This window comes from Crocodylus porosus, unplaced genomic scaffold (genome assembly GCF_001723895.1).
Source record: "Crocodylus porosus isolate Cpor-Errol unplaced genomic scaffold, CroPor_comp1, whole genome shotgun sequence".
Taxonomy (NCBI): Eukaryota; Metazoa; Chordata; order Crocodylia; family Crocodylidae; genus Crocodylus; species Crocodylus porosus.
Genome location: NW_017728947.1, coordinates 42,603,124 through 42,611,216, shown reverse-complemented (window position 1 = coordinate 42,611,216; position 8,093 = coordinate 42,603,124).

Here is an 8,093-nt window from a genome sequence, read left to right as displayed (position 1 = left end):
TTTTTTTTTACAAACTTAAATGTAGCAAGCCTATTGTTTGTTGATTGCTTGTTTTTACTAAAGTCTGTGGTTCTTTTAATTTAGTTTAGGAAGTTTCATAAATATGATAACTAATGTTGACTTCACTATTCTTTACATCTGTATAAGGTAATCTATAGGTGTGGCACATGCATCTCTGATTTAGTTAGTTTGTAAGATGCAAATATACCCTGACTTCTGACTAACCCAGGTAACTACCTCTCTCTGCTTGTATGTATGTTATGTCATACACTGAGATGGTCACAATGTGGCCAATGGAAATTTTGAAATATGGCCCACCTACGGCCTTATTTTTAGTAAAACTGGGGTGCAGGGATACTACAGGTCCCAGTATGCAGTGCTCTGTTTCTGTCAGCTCAGTCAGCCAAGATAAGGATGAACCATTGCATCCTGGGATGTGTAGTCTTCATTGGCCAGACTTTCAGATACCAACCATCATTTTGTTAAGGCTGCTATATTTTATATGAACTAGATGTAGTCATCAGTCTTGCAACAAGAAGGACTGATGTTATTTGGCAGAAATTTTATTACAAAGTTTGAGGTAACTTGTTAATAGCTAAGTACTGTGTTTAGAGACTCTTAGTAAGATAACTCCTTTCTGCTTGCAGAATTTGTGCTGATGAATGATACAGTTATTTGCACTAACGCACTTGATCTATTATTGTAAAATATCCTAATTGATATTCTTGAGCACTTTACATGTTTCAAAGTAATGATATTATGGATAGGTAACTTCTGGCACGAAAGGATACCAATACTTTGTCATCTTTTTAAGTTGTACCACTGTGTAGTTTGTACTGTTGCAGTTAGAGATGACTCGAGGCTTTTTACCTGTCAAGATCTGACTTGAGTGTTCTGTTTCTCAACTTAGAATGATGATATAAATTTTATTTTTAAAATGGTGCAGGAAAGTGTGTTCCTTTTTACTGTTTTATGGGTTAGTGATGTCCCTTAGCGGTTTAGAGATGGTCAGAATCCTGAAGTCGGATATTGACAAGTCAGAGAAGAATCAAATTTGTAATTTTTTTTTTTTTTTTAATGTATGAGTCTTGGCCATTAGTCGCTAACTCACAAAACTCCCAGGGAAGTGCTACTTTGGTTATGCATGTGTAATAATGCTGTTTTAACCATTACATATACATTGGGTCAGATTAACTCCTTGCATACCTTGACAGGCTTCAAAGACGAATCTGGCTCAATTTCTAAATTAATGTTAAGAACTTACTTCTATTTCAGGGCCTTTTGCTGAGTTTCAGGTGCTGAAATTTTAATTCAAGGCTTTTAAAAATGTATCTTATTTTTAAGCAAACAAACACTTAAATACTTCTGTAGTTTTAGACTAGGATTTATATTGGTCAGCTCCTTTTAAATAAAAAATAAACCATTAAAAACAAGTTCTGCAGTAATGCAAAACAAATCTAAAATCAATCTTTTGATGGCGCAAAGAAATTAGTTTAAAGTACATGTAGAAGCTTTTGTAGATTGGGACCTTTTAGTATATAAGTAGCACCGCTGAAATCACTGGAAATAACTGGATGCATGAAAGTGTTTTCAGGATCTGGGCCTTGGATGTCTAATGGTGGAAAGCAGCTTCTATACATGTACAGGTCTATATTGGTTCTATACAGGTAAGCATTACAATTTTTTTTTTTCTCTTGAGTATTTTTAGAAAGGCTTTTTTACCTGGAGTGTGCATTATTTCAGTACATATTTGTACCAGTTTAAAAAAAACAGTTGCTCTTTCCTTGACCTGTATACATTTTAGATATTCTATACATTTTAAATTATTGTTTCTTTTGAAGCATTTGAAATTGATTTGGTTGGGGCTTACACATAGTGTACACTGAGCATTTTTTGGGGGGTGTATTTCTTTAACTCGGATGCAGAAGAGGAAATAAATATAGCAGGAATGCTCTAACAATAACTCTTAACTCAGTTAGCAATAGTAACGTAGTTTTCTGAAAATGTCTCCGACACCTAACACAAAATAGTTAATGTAATGCTAGTATCCATATTGGTGCTGTATGTATCAGCCTTGCCAGCAGCCCACTTTGTAGCGTAATGACCTGCTTCCAAGAAAATAGCCTTTTTATTGTAATACAGGCAGTCCTTGACTTAAGATGTTTCGAGTTGCAATGAATGGCACTTACAATGTTTATAAATTGACAGCCTGTTTTGACTTTTTGACATCAGTTTCGACTTTATGATGCTTGATCCAATGCAACATGATGCCAGTGAACAAGTTCGCTGCGTCGCCCGTCTCCCTGGAGAACATCTGCCCAAACTTTCTTGGATGCTTTGTTTACGAAAGCCGATAAGACTCTGGCCAAGAGCCCTTCAAAAAGTCCAGCAGTCACCTCAAAGAAGTCCTTCCAAATCAATATGATTGCTATTTACAATATAAATACATTAATGTAGCTATATTACTCATCTGTAATTGATTGAGTACAAAATTCTGGGTTACTTTTGGTGAAAATAGGGTATCGGGCCTTGATTCAGGAACCAATCCCCCATTCATAACATTGTTCCTATAGGAAAATCGGTTCCGAGTTATGACCTTTCAACTTACAATTGGTTCCTGAAAACCACATCTTGTTGTAAGTCTGAGGACTGCCTGTATAGGGACGGGACCATAGTTGTACCTATGTAACAGGTTGGCTGGGCCTCCTTACAGGTTCTGTGGGTGCTCTTTGTGTTTCTTCTTCAAGGATTCTACATGTAGCCCCATTTTACACAGAAGTCAGTTGGTGTTTTGTCATATTTCAGGAGGGACCTGATTTTTCACCATTTTCAGGAAACCATAATTGTATCTGGAACACAAACCTTGCTTGGCAGTGTGGCTGAATAGATAGAGCATGGAACTGAGACTTGGTGAGTTTGGGCTCTCTTCCCAGCTCTGTCACTGGCCTGCTGGGTAGGTCACTTCATCTCCTTGTATCTCAGTTTCCCTATGTGTAGAATTAGGGATAATGGCACTAGACTCCTCTAAAGTGTTTTGTGTGTTTGGCTATTTATTTATTCAGGGATTTGCTTTAATTGACTAAAGGAAAGACATTCTAGGTGTAAGCCTAAAGTTAGTGCCTGATGATGGCCTGTACTGCCCAAGAAATAGTGTTTGCATAGTCAAACGTAGTCACTGTTTGGATTCTGGTCCATTGAACTGCATGATCCAGTCCATATTTCCTGGACTGGTTCTGCATACAGAACCAATCTAGTATGTGGGCTTAGCCCACTGCCATGGGCACTTCTTTGAAGTCATGTTATTTGGGAAGAAGGGGAACTTGCCGCCTCCTGCCCCCCCCTTCAACTCTCCCCTATTTCAGAAGCTCTAAAAGATTATCACATGATAGGGTGGGGTGGGGAAATAAAGGCACATGGGACATGTAGTGAACTGAGTCTAAATGGTGAGGGGCTTGGATCCTCCAGTTAAACAAAAGATCTTGGGGAGGAGACACAAGCAGTAGGAAGTAAAAGATGTGGAGGGAAAAGAGTGAAAGGAAGGAATTAAATACTTTAAGCATTTATGTGCTGCTGCTTTGAAAAAAAGAAGCATTTTTTAGTGAAGGAATACGACTATTAGAATTTATTTTGGTCTTTGGGTTTTTTTTCCTTTTAGTGTAAAACGGGTGTTTTTCTGCTTTTTCAAATGAATGACTGCTGCTAGCATAGAACTTAAATTTGAGTCTGTCAGTCAACCTTTGTAAAGAGATTAGAGTAGCTAATCAGAATAGAGAGATCTGCATCTTAATTTTATTGTTCTTGGTAAATGACCATATGATGATTATTCAAGGAAAATAAATGCCTTTAGTAGTTGGAACGCTGGGTATTGCACAAGAAGCATGCTTCTTCTCAGTTGTGCTATATGAATAACAAACAGTAAAGTTGGACAACTGTACTCAAGTTGTACTATAATCTTACACTCTGGCTGAAAATTCTATTTATTTTTTTGCTTTATACAACAAAAAAATTTATATACACTTTTATGGAATGCCTCATCAGAATTCTTGTTCTGCTCTTATTGTATGTTTTATGATGATGTTAAGACATGTAAATCTCTGCCCATATTGACTAATAGGCATCAGAATAGAGGAAATGGTATTAATTACTGTAGTTAGTTGAATTCTTCCATTCTGGTTAGAGATTACCCTTCAAACTTCTACGGGAAATATAACCACCCCAGCTTCTGACATCCCTTCCCACTTTATTCTGGGTACTGCGATTCCTGGGGACTAAAGTTCCCATTGTGTGGTTCAAAATGAAGGCTAAGCCTTCCTTAAGGGCCAAGGTTTACTAGTGATTGGGAGAGATGGGATAATTAAGTGGAGGTGGAAGGCAGAATTTGAGGTGGAGATGGATATATAGATGTATATTTTTTTTTTTTTTAATGTTGGTGCATATGGATAGGCAGTTCTGATGGCAGCAGTTAATTAGAGCATGGGGGAAGAAGAGGGTCAAGAGTACATTATTCTAATATTATAAAAGTGTCTGTCTTTAATGCTTTATTCATGCTCTGATTGGCTGACAGAAACAGCCAGTCAGAGTGCTCCAAACATGGGGGTGCGCCACCAAGATTCCGAAGCCCTGCTGAGGACCAGACGGGGTGGGGGAGCTGAGGCCAACAGTGCCCCATCCTGCTCCCTGCAAGAGGCAGAACAGCAGCAGCATGGGGCGTTAGGTGGTGGCACTTCATCCCAGCTCCCTCTTTCCCCCTGTGCCCCATCATTTTTGAGGGGCAATTGGCTAGTAATATAATAAAACTCTAGGATGGTCCCTGTTAACTTGGCTAATAACATGTCCCTGGCTAATGACAACAATATCCATATTTAAAAGTTTTGTTTTAGAAAGTTTTGGACTAGAGTCTTAGCTAATAAATCATGATTGCTTTATTAACTTGAATGGAACTATGAATATTGACATCTGAAAATTTGACCCATTGTTTTATTCTGTTAAGTGAGCAAGTAAGTAGTATGATCACTGTTACAGATCAGAGAACTAAGGTGGGGAGGAGTGACTTGCAGTGGGAGATGACAATACATCAGTTGAAGAGCTAGAACTAGAACACAGGCCTCCCCAGTTCCATCATTGCTCTGCTAGCGCAGGAGTGGCCAACCTGTAGCAAGTGTGACACATACAGCCTTTGTGTGGCACATGGCAGATTAGGGATGGACAGAGTACAGCTGCAGATTGGGCAGGGGAAGGGGCTTTGAAGTGGGACTTGGGGAATACTGAAGTCATAGGTATTAATTTGTGGCACACCTGCCAAACAGGCTGGCCTCTACTGCAAGTAGGTGCTGCCTCTAGAGTCTTTTGGCACCCCGGGGTATTATTGCCTTGTAAATAGAAATACCCTCCAAACATCTATTTACTGAGCATCAGTAATGTGCTTTTTATGTATAAATACAGTCCCTCCCTCAGAGGAACTTACAGTTTGTAAAGTTCAGATATAAAAGCACATTGGATGGTCTTTTGTTCTTGAAGTGCTACAGATGTCATCTAATTTATTTTTGTTTGTTATCTTGGGAGTGGGGGGAGGAAGGGAGTATGGTTTCAAGCAGGAATGGAATGAGAGAGAGGAAATAAGTACTAAGTATAAGACATGACACTGAAGAACCAGACAATATTAATGTTATAGATAAGCAGTCAGGGTAGGAAATGTAGAATTTCAAGTTGTGCATTGTGACATGTAGCCAGTCACAATGTCAGCCCACCTACCTGTCTAGGGCAGTCTGCCCACCTGACTTTCCTGCCACACCTTTGTTGCAACTAAAAAAGTTGTTTCTAGGTGGGAGGCTGCCTGTTTAATGCCCTGATGCCCAGGGCATAATACACTGCTCCAACCTGCCCCTCTGTCCCATGGCTCTCAGGTAGCATCACATACTGGTGACAATTCTCTCAGCCCCTTGCTGGGCTGAACTCAGTCCTGTACTGAGTCTCCCTCATGCTGCCCCTGAGAGGGCCACACTCACTACCCCTTTTTTGGGCCTCAGTCACACTGCCCCTTGCTGGGCCCTTCAGGTCTCCTTGGACCTACTCCATACAGCCCTTCAGGCTTCATCTCTTGCACTCTTGGTCCTGACCCCTTACAGACCTTCAGGACCTCCCAGTTCAGGCCCTACTCTACGATGGAGCATCAGGCCTATTGTCCCACACTCTGGTCCAACTCTGGCCCATGGCCCTCTCTGGCTTTGGGCATCTCACACTCTGCCTATGGCCCACTCAAGCCTCAAGTGTCTACTGATGTGCCTGGACCTCTGAATTGGCCTCCCACTAGGACTCACTTGGGTGTTTGACCTTGGGTCTTCCTGGACCCTGTGCTGCTGCCCAAGCCTCACTCTCAGGCTTTGGGCCTCAGGTCTTCCTAGCCCCCACAGTATGTCACCCAAGCCTGGTGCTTCTTTCTGGGTGTGGTCATCTAGCTCTTACTCTTCACAGGGTCACCAAGAAGGCAGCAGAGGCTGAGGCTTTTTGGTGCCCCACACTTCCCTTTCACTATGGGGGCACAGCAGACCCACCACACCATCTAACCCCAGCAGGGTGTAGTTTTAGGTTATGCTCCAGGACCACTGCAGGCCCGCCTGCCCTGGTCTGTCTTTTCTCTCACTGGGCTCCTTGATGTTTTTCCTGGGCCCTCAGTTTTAGCCTCCGCTTCATAACGTGACCCTCTCTCACTGGCCCCATATCTCTCTCTCAGGCCATTTGCATGATACTGCCTATCAGGTGGCTGAGCTTCAGCCTCCATCATTTCAGCCTGGTTGCTAACTGGATGCCCATACTCTCTTGCCAGCGGTCTCTCCCTTGAGAGACCTTTGTTCAGTTGAGCCTGGCCCTGCTCTCCAGCCAATCAGGGTGTGAGGGCTTTCTGCCACTCTGGCCTGCCTCTCGTGGTGGATATACTTGCCTTTTGACCACTTGGGCCCTGGCCCCAGCTTGGGTCAGTTGACAGCCCTGGGTCATTCTGCAAGCAGCTGACTCCTTTGCTCAATAGGGGTTTCATCCTGGGTCCTCCCATAAATCAGTCATTTCATACTGTGCTTGCCTAGAGCCCCACAGATCTTGGGCAAAGCAGTCTTTTACTTCACTGGGCTCATCTGACCCCTTCAGAGACCCCTCCAGGGTCCGCTCCAATCCCTGTTTCCCAGGCCTTTCCTCAGTAGCCTGTGTGCTCAGCAGTTCTAGCTGTACCTAGCCCCTTCTGCTTGGGCTGATTGTGTCTTCACTGGGCCCTTATGTATCCAGCATCTCTCGAAAGGCCATTCTGGCCTCTTTTGGGCCTCTGTGTACACAGCCCTTCACTTTTGGCTGGCCTTCCCATAGCCACAGGCTTTCAGCCCCCTCGTAAGAGCTCTGGACCCCCTGGGGTCCCTAGAAACCTCTTCCTTTCCCATAGCCTGCTGCCCTGACCTCCAAATGTTCCGGCTGGGTGATTGGTACTTCCGCAGCATCCCTGCAATGACTGCCAGCTCTGCTGTCAGGGCCTGGTCTTTATACACAGGCTGCCCAGCACTGCACCAATCAGGCAGTCTCCTGGGTACCATGTGACCATCTGATCGGGTCTGTTCCCACCTGCAGGCTGGTGTGCAGCCTGCTCAAGCCCTTAAAGTGGCAGACACGCAAAGGTGCTCTGCCACATGCATACACAACCTTAAGTGTGTGTGTGTGTGTGTGTTATAATACCATCTTGTTAATTCCATGATCAGATACTGTTTGTTATTAATATAGGGAGAACCTAGCTACTTCGATCACAATTTGAGCCCTCTTTTGGTTCAGTCTGGAGAATGATACAGTTATAACAATTCTAGTATCACCTCAAGATGAGCTACTGATAAATGTTAGCCAGTAGTCTCTGTATGAACTAATCTAAAGTATTTATTTTGGATTAGTCTGGGGAAAATACACAGCAAAGTATAATTATATGAATACATGCTTACAGTGCATACATACAATGGGACAGAGTTTAGGTTACAAACTTTCACTAGAGCATGCTATACAAAAGTGAACGCTGAATGAAGGAGGCTTGGGTTTTTAGATAACTCACTGAAGCAAAAATGAAGATG